Source organism: Arachis hypogaea, chromosome 14 (assembly GCF_003086295.3).
Source record: "Arachis hypogaea cultivar Tifrunner chromosome 14, arahy.Tifrunner.gnm2.J5K5, whole genome shotgun sequence".
NCBI lineage: Eukaryota > Viridiplantae > Streptophyta > Magnoliopsida > Fabales > Fabaceae > Arachis > Arachis hypogaea.
Window position 1 is genome coordinate 69,259,080 of NC_092049.1, and position 20,167 is coordinate 69,279,246.

A 20,167-nucleotide genomic window follows, 5' to 3' on the forward strand; every position below is an offset into this window, starting at 1 on the left:
CTCTTCAGAGGAAGAATATTCATCAGAGCTCATGAATGGCAGAAGTAGATTCAATGGAATCTCTATGGTCTCTGTATGAGCCTCAGATTCCCATGGTTCCTCAAAAGGGAACTCCTTTTCATTCAGAGGACATCCCAGGAGATTTTTCTCACTAGGAACCACGTCCGCCTCACTCTCTCCAAGTTCGGCCATGTTGGTCTTGGTTATGGCTTTGCACTTTCTCTTGGGATTTTCTTCTGTATTGCTTGGGAGAGTGCTAGGAGGAGTTTCAGTAATTCTCTTACTCAGATGACCCACTTGTGTCTCCAAATTTTTAATAGAGGATCTTGTTTCGTTCATGAAACTTAGTGTGGTCTTAGATAGATCAGAGACTATGGTTGCCAGGCCAGAACGGCTCTGTTCAGAATTTTCTGTCCGTTGCTAAGAAGATGATGGAAAAGGCTTGCTATTGCTAAACTTATTTCTTCCACCATTATTGTTGTTGAATCCTTGTTGAGGCTTCTATTGGTCCTTCCATGAGAGATTTGGATGATTTCTCCATGAAGGATTATAGGTGTTTCCATAGGGTTCTCCCATGTAATTCACCTCTTCCATTACTAGGTTCTCAGGATCATAAGCTTCTTCTTCAGACGAAGCTTCTTTAGTACTACCTGTTGTTGCTTGCATTCCAGACAGACTCTGAAAAATCATATTGACTTGCTTAGTCAATATTTTATTCTGAGGCAGCATGGCATTCAGAGTGTCAATTTCAAGAACCCCTTTCTTCTGAGTTGTCCCAGTGCTCACAGGATTCCTCTCAGAAGTGTACAGGAACTAGTTATTTGCGACTATTTCAATGAGTTCCTGAGCTTCTGCAGGCATCATCTTCAGATGAAGAGATCCTCCAATAGAGCTGTCCATTGACATCTTGGACAATTCAGACAGACCATCATAGAAGATACCTATGATGCTCCATTCTGAAAGCATGTCAGAAGGACACCTTCTGATCAATTGCTTGTATCTTTCCCAAGCTTCATAGAGGGATTCACCTTCCTTCTGTCTGAAGGTTTGGACTTTAACTCTAAGCTTACTCATCTTTTGAGGTGGAAAGAATTTGGCCAGAAAAGTACTGACCAGCTTTTCCCAAGAGTTCAGGCTTTCCTTAGGTTGTGAGTCCAACCATATTCTAGCTCTGTCTGTTACAGCAAAGGGAAAAAGTATAAGTCTATAGACCTCAGAATCAACTCCATTGGTCTTGACAGTGTCACAGATTTGCAAAAACTCAGCCAAAAACTGATGAGGATCTTCCAAAGGAAGTCCATGAAACTTGCAATTCTGTTGCATCAGAGAAACTAATTGAGGCTTAAGCTCAAAGTTGTTTGCTCCAATGGCAGGAATAGAGATGCTTCTCCCATAGAAGTCAGGAGTAGGTGCAGTAAAGTCACCCAGCACCTTCCTTGCATTGTTGGCATTGTTGTTATTTTCAGCTGCCATGTCTTCTTCTTGTTTGAAAATTTCTGTTAGGTCCTCTCCAGAGAGTTGTGCTTTAGCTTCTCTTAGATTTCTCTTCAAGGTCCTTTCAGGTTCAGGATCAGCTTCGACGAGAATGCCTTTGTCCTTGTTCCTGCTCATAAGAAAGAGAAGAGAATAAGAAAGTATGGAATCCTCTATGTCACATGATGAGTTGCATCATCTACCCTTCTTTCTTGCATAAAGAAGACCATGAAAGAGCATAAATCTAATTTTATCAGTACAATTCATGCATTATTTGATGAATATTATGGTACACTACTTTGAGATGAGTTGTGCTGAATTTCAGGTGAAAAAGGCATCAAAAATGGGTACAAGACAAATAAGAAGCTGGGCGTGTGAAACTGGCATGCCACTTGGGGGCAAACACCATAAAAATGCACTGGCGTGGCACGCCAGGAGCTAGGCGTGGCACGCTAGGAGCTAGGCGTGGCACGCCAGTACTAAAGTCCAGAGAAGAAGTCCAAGCATGCATGTGGGCGTGGCACGCCAGGGACTGGGCGTGGCACGCTAGTACAAAATTCAAAAGAGCAACAATGGAGGACACAAAAGGGGCGTGGCACGCCTGGCCCATCAACTACTGTGAGCGTGCCACTTGAGCAAAGGGGCGTGGCATGCCAACTCACCATTTCAAGAAGAACCTCCACTATGGCGTGCCACATGGTGTCGAAGCCGTGGCACACCAGCTCCAAGAAGTCACTTGGGCGTGCCACTTGAGAACCAAGGCGTGGCACGCCAAGCTTGATGAGTTCACAAATCCATGGGCGTGCCACTTGAACAGCATGGCGTGGCACGCTAGTACAATAATTCAGAGAGGGGGCTGAAGGCAATTGAAGACTGGGCGTGCAACTTGAAGACGAAGGTGTGGCACGCCAACCTCTCAATCTCATTTGGGCGTGCCACTTGAGCAACCAGGCGTGACACGCCAATGCACAAGGATAATAAAAGCAAGGACTGGGTGTGCCACTTGGTATCGAAGGCGTGGCACACCAACCCAAGCATCTCACTATGGCGTGCCACTTGAAGGCTGAGGCGTGGCACGCCAACTACTGGAACCAAGGCAAGATCATGAGTGTGGCACATCAGCCTTCAGGCATGGCATGCTGGTATAAGTTTCCAGAGAGGATGAAGGAGGGCAATTACATGGGGCGTGCCACTTGGTATCGAAGGCGTGGCACTCCACTCACTTTTCTTCACTTGGGTGTGCCACTTGAACCCTAGGCGTGGCACGCAAGTGTCATTCAGAGAGCAAAGAAGCATGGGGGCATGCCACTTAAGTTCGTGGCGTGGCACGCCAAACAGAGGATCCACTCACTCACAAAGGGGGCGTGGCACGCCAGACCCTGGGCGTACCATGCTAGTGCAACTTTCCAAAGAAGCCTAGCCAAGCAGAGAGAAAAGGTGTGGCACGCCAGACCCTGGGCGTGCCATGCTAGTTTAAGTTTCCAGAGGAAAAGAGAGTGAGAGAGGCAAAGGGCGTGCCACTTGAGTTCAAAGGCGTGGCATGCCAACACAAGAATTCCACTATGGCGTGCCACTTGAGTTCAAAGGCGTGGCACGCCAATGTTGTTAGAGAGACGAGCATGCCACTTGAAGGGCTGGGCGTGGCACGCCAAGCTAAAAGTGAAGAGCACGTGACACGCCACTAGAGCGCCAATCATACGCCAGCTGGGAGATCACACTTATTGAGTGTTTTCTTTTCCCTCCAAAATGTAATTTTCCTTTTTCATTTTTGTAATTCTTTTATTTTGCTAGGAGTAGTATAAATACCCCCAAAGAGTACGGAAGAAGGGGTTTTAAGCAGTCAGTTTTAGACACACTTTCACACTTAACTTTTGAGTACTGTTTGAGCTATGAGTAGCTAACATCCCTCTCATTGAGAGAGGGAGCTCTGTTGTACTTGATGGATTGATAATAGTGAAATTCTTCTTCTCTTCATCTTCTCTTTGATTTGCTAGAAGGAATTTCGTTCTTAATGCTTAGTGTTCAATTATCTTGGAAAAGAGATTGAATGCAATTGGGTTTCATGGGAACCTTGGAAAGGGAAACATAAAACCATGCTTGAAATCCCTTCTCACACTAAAGTAGAATCTGGATTTTGGTGTTTGGATATGTGACATATAATCCTCCCTCTACTAAGACCTATAATGGTGTGTGGTATATGATGCCAGGGCATTTTGGCCATTTTCACTTACCTTTTTTTTACTGTTTTAGGGTAGTTTCATGCATTTTCTTAGAAAATAAGCAAGTTTTGGGTAGATATACACTTACACCTTGATTCAAGCAAACATTATGAACTTTACATGATTTCATGAGAATTTTGCATGGATTGAATGATAAAATCAATGATGCATGATTTCATAATTAAGAACCAAACGTTGATGCACTTTACTTGCTTGATTTCAGGACAAAGAAAGCAAGGAAGAGCCACGTTAGTGGCCACGTTAGTCTTACTAACGTAACCACTAACGTGGAATGGGAGCTAGCTTGCAACATTAAGGGAAAAAGTGATCACCAATAACGCCTTCGAAAGCCATCATAGCTCACGTTAGTTGCCACGTTAAGTATATTAACGTGGGAGCTAACGTGGAGAAAAAGGGGAGCTCCAACGTTAGTGGTAAAAGTGAATACCACTAACGTTCCAAAAAGGGTACAATTGGCCACGTTAAGAGTCACGTTAATTACATTAACGTGAACTCTAACATGGGAGGAGCAAGGAATCGCCAACGTTAGTGACACTCACTTTTGTCACTAACGTTGGACTAAGCCAATATTGTCCACGTTAGTGGTCACGTTAAGACCACTAACGTGAAGGGTAACGGGGAGCATGGAATGATGGGCCAACGTTAGTGACACTCACCTTTATCACTAACGTTGGAGATGGCAATCACCACCACGTTAGTGGTCACGTTAATGCAATTAACGTGAGGCACTAATGTGGGAAGAAGGGGCATTTGAAGCGTTAGTGACAAAGGTGAGTGTCACTAATGCTCTCGTAGCTTGGGCATGCCCACGTTAAGGGCCACATTAGTTACACTAACGTGGATCACTAACGTGGGGAAAAGAAGCAATGAGCAACGTTATTGGAAAAGGTGAATGCCAATAACGTTTGCGAAGGACCAAGGGCCAATGTTAGTGGTCACGTTAGTGCCACTAACATTGAAGTTAACGTGGGTTAATTTGGTTTGAACGTTAGTGAAAAAGGTTATCGTCACTAACGTTTTCAAACCCAAATTTACACTTAGCGTTAACGCCACTAACGTCCTAACTACCATGCCTGATTCACTTTCTCTCTGCAAGCAAAGCTAAGCCCAGTGAAGACTATAAATGTTTCAACTAAAGATCAAAAGCCCAGATCCAAGACTTGAAGAGCCAACTAGAAGATCAGAAGAGTAGTATATATAGGAGTAGTTTTGAACTAGTAAAGGAGCTTGGCATTTTGGAGAACTACACTCTGTATATTTTACTTTCTTTGCAACTTCTAGTTTTAATTTTCAGAATGTACTTTTCATTTTTGCTTTCCATTTCCAGAGCTATGAACAACTAAACCCCTTTTCATTAGGTTAGGGAGCTCTGTTGTAATTTGATGGATCAATAATAGTTTTCATTATTCTTCTTCTTTCTTTTCTCTTGATTTTACTAGAAAGCTTTCATTCTTCATCCAATTGGTCAGCTATCTTGGAAGAGAAAATTTCCATAATTGGGTCTCCTCGGAACCTTGGAAGAGGAATGAGGAGATCATGCTAGAAATACTTTCTCATGCTGGACCAAATTGGGATTTGGATGGATATAGTGACATATAATCCTACTAATACTTTGATTTGGGAATGCATGTGGTATAATCAATGACCAAACTTTATCTCTTCCCATGAGCAATTAAATCAAGGAATTGGGCAATTGTTCAAGCTTACAGAGATTGGGTTACCAAGGAATTGGAATCCAATTACTTAAGATTGCCAAGGAGATCAATGAATGCATTGATTGAGGAAGAGATGAAAATGAACTTGATCCGGAGAATACAACATCTCCTGAGCCCAATGAATCCCCCATTTCTGATCTTACCTATTCTCTTTATCTTCTGCCATTTACTTTTATGCTCATCTTCCCAATTCCCCATTTAAGATTCTGCAATTTACTTTCTGCAATTTACATTCCGCCATTTATTTCCAGTATTTATATTTTCTGTTATTTACTTTTCCACCATTTAATCTTTTGTAATTCTCAACTCAAATTCTACTTAGCTCAACTAGAACATTCCTCTAATTAAAGTTGCTTGACCAATCAATCCCTGTGGGATTCGACCTCACTCTATTGTGAGTTTTTACTTGACGACAATTCGGTATACTTGCCGAGGGAGATTTGTTGAGAGACATGTTTCCGTGCATCAAGTTTATGGCGCCGTTATCGGGGATTGATTTTGTATCAACAATGATTAAATTGGTGGATAACTAGATTGAGCATTTTTCTTTTGTTTTGTTTAATTTCATTTTAGTTATTTACTTTCAGTTTAGCTATTTCCTTTCCTTTACCCCTTACCCGTTTGTGGTGTTTTCTTCATTATTTACAATTCAATTTACTAACCCACTAACTATTTGATATATTGCATAACTCACACTAACAGCATTCCTAACAAGAGTAAATTCCATTCAATTTCTCTCCTGCTTTTTGCCTTGTTGGTTGTATGACAGGTAGAAGAAGCGGGGCTTCAACTTCCTTTGATTCTGAACCTGAGAGGACCTTCCTTAGATTAAGGAGGGAAGCAAGAGGAAAGAGAGTCGTTGGTGCTGAGGAAGAGGAAGAGGAAGAGTATTTTGAACCAAACATGGAAGAGAATATGGAGAACCACCATGAAGAAGAAGCCTACAACCATGCCAGAGAAGGACCAGCAAATCATGCTGGGCAAGAGAGAAGAGTTCTGGGCTCTTATATCAACCCAAACCCAGGAAACTGTGGAAGTAGTATCCAAAAGCCAACCATACATGCCAATAACTTTGAACTAAAACCCCAGCTCATCACCTTAGTCCAGAACAACTGTGCATTCAGAGGAAGTGCCCAAGAAGACCCCAATCAACACCTCACCACCTTCCTAAGGATATGTGATACTGTGAAGTCTAATGGTGTCTACCCTGACACTTATAGACTGCTTCTGTTTCCCTTCTCACTCAAGGATAAAGCATCTAAATGGCTGGAATCCTTCTCGAAGGAGAGTCTAACAACCTGGGAAGATGTGATGAACAAATTCTTGGCAAGATTCTACCCTCCTCAAAGAATCAACAGGTTGAGAGCTGAGGTACAAACCTTCAGGCAACAAGATGGTGAAACTCTCTATGAAGCATGGGAGAGGTTTATGGACTTAACAAGAAGGTGCCCGCCAGACATGTTCAATGAATGGGTGCAGTTACACATCTTCTATGAGGGTCTTTCTTATGAATCAAAGAAGGCAGTAGACCACTCATCCGGGGGATCTCTGAACAAGAAGAAGACCATTAAAGAATCCATAAATGTCATAGAGACTGTAGCTGAGAATGACTACTTCTATGCTTCTGAAAGGGGCAACACTCGAGGAGTAATGGAGCTGAACAACATGGATGCGCTGCTGGTTCAAAACAAGATGATTACCAAGCAGCTGGCTGACCTTACCAAGAAGATGGAAAGAAACCAAGTGGCAGCAGTCACCACCTCATTAGCAGCTCAAGAAGGAGTGAGTGCAGAGGATGAGGGTGATCAGGAACAAGCCAACTACAATGGGAACTCACCTAGGCAGACACATGATCCATACTCTAAAACTTATAATCCTGGTTGGAGGAACCACCCAAACTTTGGGTGGGGAAATCAACAAGATCAAGGCCAAGATCAGACACGTCACAACCCCAACAACAATGCAACTCATCAACATTCCACACAGAGATCATATCAGCATCCATCCAATAATACCTCTCATCATTCATATCAAAACCAAAATGGCCCTTCTCACCCCTCTAACCTCAACTCACCATCACCATCTGAAGATAGACGCTTAAGGATTGAGACTCTACTTGAAGGCATATGCAAGGAAATCCAAGACAACAAGGTGTTCAAGGAGGAGGTGCGAGCCAATATCAAAAACCAGGGAGACACCATCAAGAGGCTGGAATTTCAAGTGGGATACCTGAAGAGAGAACTTTTGCGTGGTCTAGAAATTCGCAGATAAATCCTCGTTGCAGGTATAGCTTCTAAACCAACAAAAATCCTTTCTTACAAACGTTTTGGTTGTCACAACTAACAAACCCCTTTTAAAATTGATAACCGAAGTATTCAAACCTCAGGTCATCTTCTCAAGGAACTGCAGGGAGGTATATTCTTATTATTGGTTATGAGTTTTGTAAATTGGGGTTTTGAAAGTAAGGAACAAGTAATTTAAATGACAAATAAAATAAATAAATAACTGTAAAACAAACTCTTGGCAAGGTATGAGAATTTGGAAGTCCTATCCTAGTTATCCTTATCAATGGTGATGAGAATTGAGTTTTAATCCCACTTAGTTAGCCTTTACTAAAGCAATGGAAGGTCAAGTGACTAATCAGTTTGATCCTCAGGTCCTAGTCAATTCCTAAGAAAGGAGTGGAATTATTGAAGTTCAATTCAATTAGCAAAGACAACAATTATCAATCACGTTGAGTTTGATAACTCAAGAGTTGCCAATTAATCAACCAAAGCCAAAAGGGGAAAAGTAAACTTACTTGAATAAAAATGTCTTCAGATTTGAAGCAACAGTAGCATAAATAAAAGAAAGCAATAATAAACTGAAATGCCTCAAATTATATTAAATAGAAATTCAAATCTAAACATGAATGGTTCATAAGCCAATTTGGCAACAAAAGTAATCAAAGAAAAGCATTAAAATATCTGGAAGTAAAAGAGAAATATAAAGTAAAAGGAATATTGAACCTGATAAAGAGTCAGAATACTAAATTGAAATAACAAGAAATCCTAATCCTAAAACCTAAGAGAGAGGAGAGAACCTCTCTCTCTAAAAAATACATCTAAACTATGAAAAGTGAATAATTGGAGATCTCTCTGAATGGATGCATTCCCCCACTTCATAACCTCTAATCTGTGCCTTCTGGACTTAGATCTGGGCCAAAAAGGGTTTCAGAAATCGTTGGGAGCATTTTTTGTAATTTCTGGTGCGTGGCGTCTGTCACGCGTCTGTGTGGGTCACGCGGTCGCATCATCTGGAGTTTTCTTTATCACGCGTTCGCTTCGGTCATGCGTCCGCGTCATCTGTGTTCTGCACATGGCGCGTGTCCGCGTCAGTCACGCGTTCACGTCGCTGCCTTTTCGCGCTAGGCATGCGACCGCGTCGTCCATGCGTTCGCGTCGCTACCAGTTTCTTCAAAAACTCCATTTTGTTCTTTCCTTCCATTTCTGTATGTTTCTTTTCCATCCTTTAAGTCATTCCTGCCTTAAGAGATCTGAAACTACTTAACACACAAATCACGGCATCGAATGGTAATAAAGGGTAATTAAAATAAATAATTTCAAAGCATAGGAAACATATTTTTCACATATATCACATAATAAGGAAGGGAAAGTAAAACCATGCAATTTACATGAATAAGTGAGTGAAGGATTGAATAAATCACATAAATTGAGCACAATATATATCATAAAATATGGGTTTATCAACCTCCCCACACTTAAACAATAGCATGTCCTCATGCTAAGTCCAAGATAAAGAATAAGGTAAGGTTAAAGTGGTGGAATCACATGGAATACAATCTATTCTAAATGCAACTACCTAAATGAATCATGCAATTCTAATTGTTATTCACTTGTATATAAAACTTACATGTAGTTAAATTAATTCACATTCTCAAGGAATTATATATGCAAAGTCAAACCCTAGATAATGTTAAAGCACTTTTACAATTGAGATGGGTAAAACCATTTTTCAAACTTGCAAGACAATTAACAATTTAAGCAGAGATATATGGTGATGAGCTATTGAACCCTCAATGGAATTTGTGTTTACTCTCTAGTCACTCAGTGTTTATTGGGTTAATCACTCTATTCTTCTTTTTATCCTTACTTTCTATAACTTTGTTCTTCATCTAACCGATCAACAATTATAGAATACAGACATACAAAAATCATGAGGTCTTTTCTAAGGTTGTAATGGGGCCAAGGTAAAGGTAAGGGTATATGTATAAGGCTAAGTGAGCTAATAAGTGAATCCTTGATTAGTCTAAGATCTCGCCTAACATACATATTTTGTAATTCAAAGTTCCTTAACCTATTTGCCCAACTTTTCTTACTTTGTATTGCAAACTCATGCATTAACTTAAATTTTATCCTATGTGCATTGATTCTTTTTATTTTGCAATTGGAGAATTTTTTGTATCCCCTTAATTAAATACCGAAAATAAAATTTATTTATTTATTTATTTATTTTTTTAATGCACATGGTAATTCAATTGTTTTGATTTCGCATGAGCATGCTTCCCAAATTTTTTATTTTGAAACATCTTTATTCTTTTTAACTTTCCAGCTTTGTTTCTATCATCCATGTTCCCATAAAGTTCCCCACACTTAAACAATACACAATTTCTATCTTAAGCTAACCAAGGATTCAACTTGGGATTTTTACTTTGTTTTTCTACTTAAGGCTAGTAATGTGGTTTATAGAACAAGAGGGGATTAAAAAGCTCAAGGGGGCTAGCAAGGGTGATGTAAAAGGTAGGCTAATTTGGGATAAGTGAGGAAATATTTCAAGCAATGGCCTCAATCATCTCTTAGTATGTATCTATATTCTATATTGGACATATAGATTAAAACAAAGCAAAGAACATCAGAATAAAAAGAAGGGCGAAATACACAGGAATAAATATTATGGTTTGAATGTAACCATACAATTAAGCTCAAAACTCATAGACTATGTGTTCTCTAGCTCAAAAATCATATATCAGTTATACATGTCATGCAAGTAGGAATTAAGAGTTCCCATTATTCTCAATGTAAAAATATATTTTTTTGGGTAGCTTTAAAGTTTTAGTGTTCCTCCTTGATGAAATGTTGTTAACTAACTAACATGTTATGCTCTATATACAAGGTGTGTGGATTGTTCTTTATTACGTTAAAGTCTCTAGTTTACTTCCTTTTTATTTTCAATTTAAACCAAACTATCATATGCTAAAAGGGTAAACTTATACTAATTAAGCCACATATTCTATAACTAATAAGTTAGAATTACAACTAAACTAAATGGCTAAAATATGAACTAAGGTGCAAAATGCAAAAATAAAAATAAAAATACATAAAAAAGGACAATGTATAAGTACTGAAAGATAAAAATGAAAATAAAGATAAAAATACAGAAAAAATAACCAAAATAAGATAAAAGAGTCTGTAGTGGTTCACCAAAAAGATACGCCAGAGATGGCGACCTCCCCACACTTAAAATAAAGCATCGTCCCCGATGCTCACTCAAGCTGGGTGTGAAGGAGTGACATCACTGGATGGATGGGCTGCTGGAGTCTCAGTGGTGGCCTGAGGATCTACAGACTGGCTGAGGGTAGGAGGATCTGTCTGCTGCAGTGGAGGCTCTGGCTGGATAGGAATCTCTGCCTCTGCGGTCTGTATCTAGTGTGGCTCCTCCTGCTGTGGTGCAGCCTACTCCGAGCCTGCTCAGCCTGGGCATGTGTCTCCTCCTCATGAGTGTTCGCCTCCGCCTAAGATGTGTCAGAAGGAGTGTCAGGTTCAGAGGGGATGTCGCCGCCGGATCGGATCATCAACTTGAGTTGCTCATAGCGTCGCTTGTTGCGACGCTCCATACGGTCCAAGCGGGCGAAGAGTCGATGCACCAAATGGTAAATAGGCTCAGGAGCAGGTGGAGGTGTAGTGGGTAGGGCTGGTGCAGCAGTGGAAGAAGAGGGGGCAGTTGAAGGCGTGGCTGTCTCAGCAGAAGCGATGAGGAATGGAGGTGTATAGCCTAAAGCCCGAAACTTCCTGCTGTGAGGGATAATCTTCTTCCAGTCCGCAGCAGGTGGCTTCTCATCAGCATCCTCCCAAGGCACGTCAGCTCGACGGCCTAGCTGGGTAACCAGGTAAGGGAAAGGAAGGGTTCCTCGGATATGGACCCTGGCCATAAAGTGCCGGATGAATCAAGGCAAATACAGGTCCTTACCCTCCAGTACACATCATAGAAGGGTGATCATAGTAGCAGGCAGCTCCGTCTCGTGAGTACTCGGCATAACAAAGTTGCTCAGGATCTGGTGCCAGAGCCGAGCCTCATCATTCAGATATATAAGCTTGATTCCTTTAGGCATTGTGGTGTTCATACCCATGACCCATGGGACAGTAGGGTCAAGGGCTATCCTCTCCTTGACAGCATCCCAGTCGAATCTCAGAAACCTCATATCCTCTTCAGCCTTTTGGTAATCGTCAGGCTGATCTGACTTAGGCTGAAGCTTCAGAATATCCTCAATGGCCTCTTCGGTGACCAGTATATGTTTCCCTCTGAGGTGCACTGCATCCAGGGAAGTCTTGAAATAATTGCAGTAAAACTCACTTACCCAGGAAGCATTGACCTCTGTCAAATTTCTCTCCAAGAAGAACCAGCCTGTTTGTTTGATCTGATCGGAGGTGTACTGTTGTAGTTCTTCTGGAATCTTCAGAGTCCTCTCCAGGTACAGATTTCTAGAGGTAGCAAACACTGGATACTTTAGCTCACAGTATCGGTTTGCAAACTTGATTGGATCATTGGCAGGGAGGAGCTGGTCAGCCTTCTCCTGTGGGATAAAGTGTTTTTCCCGCCAGGAGTCATCATGCATAATCTCCAGGATAGACATAGAGGGTTCACCTCTTTTCCATTTGCCAGTGGTAGCTGATAAACCACTATTTTATGGTTTATCTTGTGCTCAATTGAGAGGTTTTTATCAACTCTTTACCCACTTATTCATACTATTTGCATGGTTTTACATTTGCCTTCTTAATTATGTGCTTTGATTGAAAATATGCTTCTTTAGCCTTAAGTTCCCTATGTTTAATCCTCTCTTATTACCATTAGATGTCTTGATATGTGTGTTAAGTGATTTCAGAGATTACAGGGCAGGAATGGCTCAGAGGATGGAAAGGAAGCATGCAAAAGTGGAAGGAATACAAGAAGTTGGAGAAATTGCTAAGCTGTCCAGCCTGACCTCTTTGCACTCAAACGGCTATAACATTAGCTACAAAGGTCCAAATGACGCGGTTCCAGTTGCGTTAGAAAGCTAACGTCCGGGGCTTCGATTTGATATATAGTATTCTATAGTTTCCCTGACGCTAGGTGATCCGAACGCGTGCTCCATGCGGCCGCGTCGCAGTGACAAAAAATCAGCGTGTTTGAATTCGCAACCACCGAATTCTGGGCTGTTTCTGACCCAGTTTGTGGCCCAGAAAATACAGATTAAAAGCTATAAAGTTAGGGAATCCATTCATTCATAAAAACAAGCTCATATTCATAATTTTAGGATTAGATGTAGTTTTAGAGAGAGAGGTTCTCTCCTCTCTCTTAGGATTAGGATTTAGGATTTCTCTTGCCTTCATGATTGTCTCTTTTTATCAGGTTCAATGTTCCTTTTATTTATTTTCCCAATTTAATTTATGAACTCTTCCATGTTACATTTGATATCTTTATTAGTGCAACTTGAGGTATTTCAGATTTATGATTGCTCTCTTTTATTTATGATATAAATAATTTGAATTTTTCCCTTTTGCCTTTGATTGAGTCATTGGAGACACTTGAGTTATCAAACTCATTGTTGACTGAAAATTGGAATTATTCAAGAACTAATTCGAGCTCCAATAACTCTAGCCTTTCCCAAGGAAAGACTAGGACCTGAGGAATCAAAATTAATTCATCCACTTAACTTACCTTCATAGTTAGAGGTTAACAAAGTGGGAGAAAAATCCAATTCTCATCACAATTGATAAGGATAACTAGGATAGGACTTCCTGTTCTAATACCTTGCCAAGAGTTTATTTTATTATTACTATTTTATTTTTCTTATCATTTAACATACTGGTTCCTTACTTTCAAAACCCCCAATTTACAAGACTCATAACCAATAATAAGAAGATACTTCCCTGCAATTCCTTGAGAAGACGATCCGAGGTTTAAATGCTTCGGTTATCAATTTATTTAGGGGTTTGTTACTTGTGACAACCAAAACATTTTTAAGAAAGGTTGATTGCTCGGTTTAGTAACTATACTTGCAACGAGAGTTTACTATAACTTCTAATTTCAATTTTCAAATTTCAAAATTCAAATTAAAAAAAAATTTTAAATTCAAATTTCAAAATTTCAAATTTAAAAATTTCCAAAATTCAAAATTAAAAATTTAAAATTCAAATTTCAAATTTCAAAATTTAAAATTTAAAATTTAAAATTTCAAAATTCAAATCTTTTTCAAAAAATCATATATTTTTTTAAAATCTTATCTTATCTTATTTCAGAAATCAAATTTCAAAATTCAATATTTAAATTTCAAAATTGAAATTTAAAAATTTTCAAATTTCAAATTTCAAAATTCAAATTTCAAATTTCCAATTTAAAATTTCAAAATTTAATTTAAATTTCAATAACCTTTTAATTTAAAATTGTTTTTATTTTTGTTTTTTTTTAATTTTTATTTGCTACTATGAACTCTCACCCCTTTGGCTATGAGTTTGGTTATAATTATGTTGCAGGAAGAGGAAATTACAATGAGAACAGGCATCAAGGTTGGAACAATCAAAGATGGGAGGAGCCACAAGGATTTGATCAACCCTCATGGCAACAACCACCTCCAATGGACTATCAACAACCACCACCATATGCCTATAAACCCTCTCCTCAACATGACTTTGGACCACCATACTCACAAGCCCCTTTTCACCATTCACCTCCATATGACCCTAACTCGTATCCACCATGCCAACCACCTTATGAGCCAAATGAACCCTCCTATCTACCCGAAACCTCCATGGAGAAAGCACTTACTAATCTAAACTCTACTATACAAGCTCTCGTCGCCCAAATCGGACCACCAAATACCTTTAACAATCAACCCTCAAGCTCTAGTGCACTTCCTTTTCAACCACAGAATGATCTCTCCATCCCATCACCACCATCCATGGAAGAGCACCCATATCCATCAATCCAAGAGCCTTATGGTCCTACTTATGATACCCAAGCGAAAAAAGAATCAACGGACCATCTCAAGGAAACAGTGGATCAATTTCATGCAACTCTATATCAACTAAATCAAGCGATAAATCAATTAGCTTTCCGACGTTCGGACACTCAAGGAACCCCCATGGCTTCATGTGAACAATCTAATGAAGAACGTAGCATAAAGGAGACATTAGAAACTCCAGTGGACAGTAAGGAGCATGAATTTGTACTGGAACAAGTGGAGGAAGCCAGAATTATTGAAGAAGAAGAAATGGTTGAAGACTTGGGAGATGCTGAACCTCCATGGGAAAGTCATGACATAGAGCCTCCTTCCAAGAAGGTTGCATTTGATGTTGAGGAGGGTGTACAACCTCCAAGGCATATCATAGTTGAAGACTTAGAAGAGGTTGGTCAAGAGATGGAGATTAAATAAGAAGAAGCACAGCCTCCCATGCCCTTGGTGAGCAATGAAGAAGAGATTGAATTGGAAGAAAGCTACCAAGAGGAAGAGGTTGATATTGAAGAAACTTGCAAAGAGGTGGAAGTTGTCAGAGAAGAGCACAAGGGAGTGGAGCTTGCAAATTCATTAACAATACCTCCCCCTAAGTTGCCATCATCCTTCACAACATTCAAGTGGGTAAAATTCATATCCCTTAGCTTTCTAATTCCACTTGAATATGGGCTACTGGAGACAGATGGTCAACTTAGAGCTCTTTGTGACATTAAGAGTAAGAGGAAGATGGTTAGTGGTTGGAGTTGTCAAGCAAGGTTCAACATGGTTGTGTGCTCAAAGTTTAAATGCAAAGATTGGTGTAGAGCTCAACTGAATAGGTCTAGGAAGTTGTTTGGCCGCTTTAGTGAGAATTCAGATTGCTTGTCACCCAGATGGAATCATGATGATCAACAAGAAGATGGGTGCAAAAGCAAGGTTTGGGACCCCGGAATTCATTCTGGCAATCAACACTCTTGGGGCCTTGTCACTTGTTTTAACCTGCTTGAAGGCTTTTTGCGCCTAGTTTGGGATCCCGGAGGCCATTGGAAGTCCAAGCATTGGTGGCAGTTTCAGGATGAGTTCAAGCACAAGTTGCCATGACAAGGAGCTCACCAAATGTCCAACTTAAGGACTTTAACTAAAAGTGCTAGGTGGGAGACAACCCACCGTGGTATGATCGTTCCTTTTTCATTTTTATTTAGTTTTATTTGTTTTCGAGTTTTATTTTATTTTATTGTATTGAACCTAGAGTTTTGCATAACATTCATATTAGCATTGCATTCTGCATTTTTCATGTATACAAAAAAAAATTATCGCACGCGACGCGACAGCGTCACCGACGCGCCCGCGTCACCAGTGCGTTGTGAAGAAAAGAGAATTGAACAGAGAGTCACGCGAGAGTGTGGCTGGAGGTGTGCCCCTGGCACAAATCAACTCATGCGACCGCGTCGACGACGCATCCGCATCGCCGACGCGTCTACGTCACTCACGCGGCCGCGTGACCTGGAAATCGACGTAAAAAAGGGTGCACGACCGAAAGTTGTGCAAGAGTGGTGCTGGACTGGTGCTGAATGCTTCATACCCCCATAATGGCCACTCACGCGACTGCGTCACCCTGAATTTTGGCAATACTAAGTTTCAAACAGAGAGTTGTGCGAGCGCGAGGCTGCCCTCGCGCGAGTAGCATAAACTGTGTCACGCGACCGCGTGACCGATGCGATCGCGTCAATCCGTATAAGTGCAAGTCACGCGACCGCGTGCCCCACGCGTCCGCGTCGCTTGCGCCGCATAGCTTATCCTAATTTGCCAAATATCTTATATTTTCTTCCCCAATCCTAATTTTTCCTACCTTCTTTCTTACTTACTTCTTCTTCCGTTCTTTTCCTTCTCACTCTTCTTATCTGTCATTTTATTTTACTTAATTTATTTGCATATTTCATTCATTACATTTTAATTTTGTGCATATTTTTATTTTATTTTATTTTTCTAAATTAATTATTTTTCCTTTGGTGTTACAATTTTCTTATTTCACTGTTGCATCTTCTCTTGAATTATTTTGGATACTTAGTGACTTGTTTTATTCTTGTTAGGTAATATTATTTAAATCAATGCCTATCTTTTATAGCTGTATTACTTTTGCATTGACATGAATTTATATTATCTTTCCTTACCAACACTCTCTTCCCTATTGTTGCAAATTTTTGCACTCTTGATTTGCCATGTATTTCTACTGTTTTCTTGCTTACATGTTGTAGCTACCATGTAATTGAGACCCTCATTTTTGGCATTAACCAACCCATGTTTTATTTGTTTTCTATCTTTGCTTTGGGTTACTTTCCTTCCCTTTTTCTTTCAGGATGGCCACCAGGAAGAGAACCGGAAGACGTTTGCATGGGAAAGACGCACAAATTCCTACGCACATTCCTTGATGAGAAAAGCGTCAATTGAAGCAACCCGTCCACTCGCACATCTTAGCATGCACCGAGGACGGTGCAATCTTTAAGTGTGGGGAGGTCGATATCGATCTCCATGGGTTAGTTACTCTTCTATCTCAACACGAATGGTTTATTTTCCTTGTTAGTTGTTGCATTTACATATTTTATTGCATATTTGTTTGATTTTGTGCATATTTTACCACTTGGTTGAAGAAATATTTTCTTTTTGAAGAAATTTTTTTAAAGTATTTCACTAATTTGAATAAAATTTAATGTTAAACTTGTTTGAAGAAATATTATACTGGAACATGGTTTAGAGCTCGAACATACAAAAACCAGTGAGATTTTTAAGCCTATTTGATTGGTTGCATTTTATCAACCAAAATTCTATTTTACTGTGTATTTCTTTGTCTTGCTTAATTCTATATTTCCATAGTTTGATGTATGCATACACTTACATGATTGAGGCCTTTGTTTCACTGAGCTTACATACCCATATGGCCTTACCCTTTCATTATTCTTTGCAAACCAATGTTGAGCCTACTATACACCTTTGTTCTTTACTTTAGCACATCATTAACTCTAAGCGAAAGATAATAATGTACTTAGTTTGAATCCTTGGTTAGCTTAGACTAGTGAGAGTGCTCATGAATTAAGTATGGGGAAAGTTGAATTTGGAAACATTTGGTTTGAGAATTGAGTATGTTAGAATTTTCTGAAAATTTGAAAAAAATGTTTAGGACATGATTCATGCATCCAATAATTTAATCATATGTATCGAGAAAAATAAAAGAAAAGAAAAAAATATATATATAAAAAAAGAAGTGAAAAAAAAAAGAAAAAAAAGAGAGCAATTAAGCAAAAAGGGGACAAAATGCCCCAAAGTAAGTGGTGAAAGCAATGCATATGTACTGTACTTGAAATTAGAATGCATGAATATGTGGAAAACATGGTTAATTGATAAGTTAGATGTGGTATTATGATTACATGGATTGTCTAAAGTTAGGTGGAAAGTTTAAGTTAATTAAGGATTCAGATTTTAGTCCACTTGGCCAAATACAATCCTACCTTGACCTTAACCCCATTACAACCCTTAAAAGACCTCTTGATTTGTGTATTTATGCATCAAATTAGTGTTGATTGTTAGATGAAGAGCAAGCCTTAGAAAGCAGGATTAGCAGAGAACTGAGAGATCGAACCTTAAACACCTGAGTGATTAGAGTGCATACACTTCCAATGAGGGTTCGATACTCGATTCTTTATTCCCTGCTTTCATGAGCTATTTTCTTCTGCAAGTTAACTTGTACTTTGTTTTGTGATTAGTGAAATCCAGTTCATATTTGTTCTTAAAAGATTTGTTTACTTTTAACCAAGTAGGTAGAAACATTTTCCATGTAGTTGCAATCATATAGATAGGTTGCATTTCATACTTTCTACCATTCCTCTTCACTCTCTTATAGCTTCTCTTAAGCTTAGCATGAGAACATGCTAATGTTTAAGTGTGGGGAGGTTTGAAGAACTGAAGATTGATGGTTTAGAGGTTATAGTAAACTCTCGTTGCAAGTATAGTTACTAAACCGAGCAATCAACCTTTCTTACAAACATTTTGGTTGTCACAAGTAACAAACCCCTAAATAAATTGATAACTGAAGTATTTAAACCTCGGGTCGTCTTCTCAAGGAATTGCAGGGAAGTATGTTCTTATTATTGGTTATGAGTCTTGTAAATTGGGGTTTTGAAAGTAAGGAACTAGTATGTTAAATGATAAGAAAAATAAAATAGTAATAATAAAATAAACTCTTGGCAAGGTATTAGAACTGAAAGTCCTATCCTAGTTATCCTTATCAATTGTGATAAGAATTGGATTTTTCTCCCACTTTGTTAACCTCTAACTATGAAGGTAAGTTAAGTGGATGAATTAATTTTGATTCCTCAAGTCCTAGTCTTTCCTTGGGAAAGGCTAGAGTTATTGGAGCTCGAATTAATTCTTGAAGAATTCCAATTTTCAGTCAACAATGAGTTTGATAACTCAAGTGTCTCCAATGACTCAACCAAAGCCAAAAGGGAAAAATTCAAATTATTTATATCATAAATAAAAGAGAGCAATCATAAATCTGAAATACCTAAAGTTGCACTAATAAAGATATCAAATGTAACATGGAAGAGTTCATAAATTAAATTGGAAAAATAAATAAAAGGAACATTGAACCTGATAAAAAGAGACAATCATGAAGGCAAGAGAAATCCTAAATCCTAATCCTAAGAGAGAGGAGAGAACCTCTCTCTCTAAAACTACATCTAATCCTAAAATTGTGAATATGAGCTTGTTTTTATGAATGAATAGATTCCCCCACTTTATAGCTTCTAATCTGTGTTTTCTGGGTCGCAAACTGGGTCAGAAACAGCCTAGAATTCGCTGGTTGCGAATTCAAACACGCTGATTTTTTGTCACTGCGACGAGGCCGCGTGGAGCACGCATTCGCATCGCTTAGCGTCAGGGAAACTAAGGCATATTATATATCAAATCGAAGCCCTGGACGTTAGCTTTCCAACACAATTAGAACCGCGTCATTTGGACCTCTGTAGCTAAAGTTATAGTCGTTTGAGTGCGAAGAGGTCAGGCTGGATAGCTTAGCAATTTCTCCAACTTCTTGTATTCCTTCCACTTTTGCATGCTTCCTTTCCATCCTCTGAGCCATTCCTGTCCTGTAATCTCTGAAATCACTTAACACACATATCAAGGCATCTAATGGTAATAAGAGAGGATTAAACATAGGGAACTTAAGGCTAAAGAAGCATGTTTTCAATCAAAGCACATAATTAGGAAGGCAAATGTAAAACCATGCAAATAGTATGAATAAATGGGTAAAGAGTTGATAAAAACCTCTCAATTGAGCAAAAGATAAACCATAAAATAGTAGTTTATCCGTAGCCTTGCCTTTTCCTTTTCTTTGAGGGTCAGACATCCTAAAAAACAGAAATCTAGGATATAATAAAAACAGGAAAACAAGTAGGCAAATAACAAGATAAGCACATAGTGAAAAAGGAGTAATAGAA

At 39.3% G+C, this 20,167-nt stretch overlaps 1 non-coding gene across 1 annotated transcript; it reads left to right on the plus strand.

The window, feature by feature from the left end:
* Positions 1-960: 960 nt before the first annotated feature.
* On the plus strand, positions 961-1,068 carry LOC112745577 (small nucleolar RNA R71). The gene has a single exon (XR_003173497.1). It is a non-coding gene; the product is annotated as a small nucleolar RNA R71 (small nucleolar RNA).
* The last annotated feature ends 19,099 nt before the right edge of the window (positions 1,069-20,167 follow it).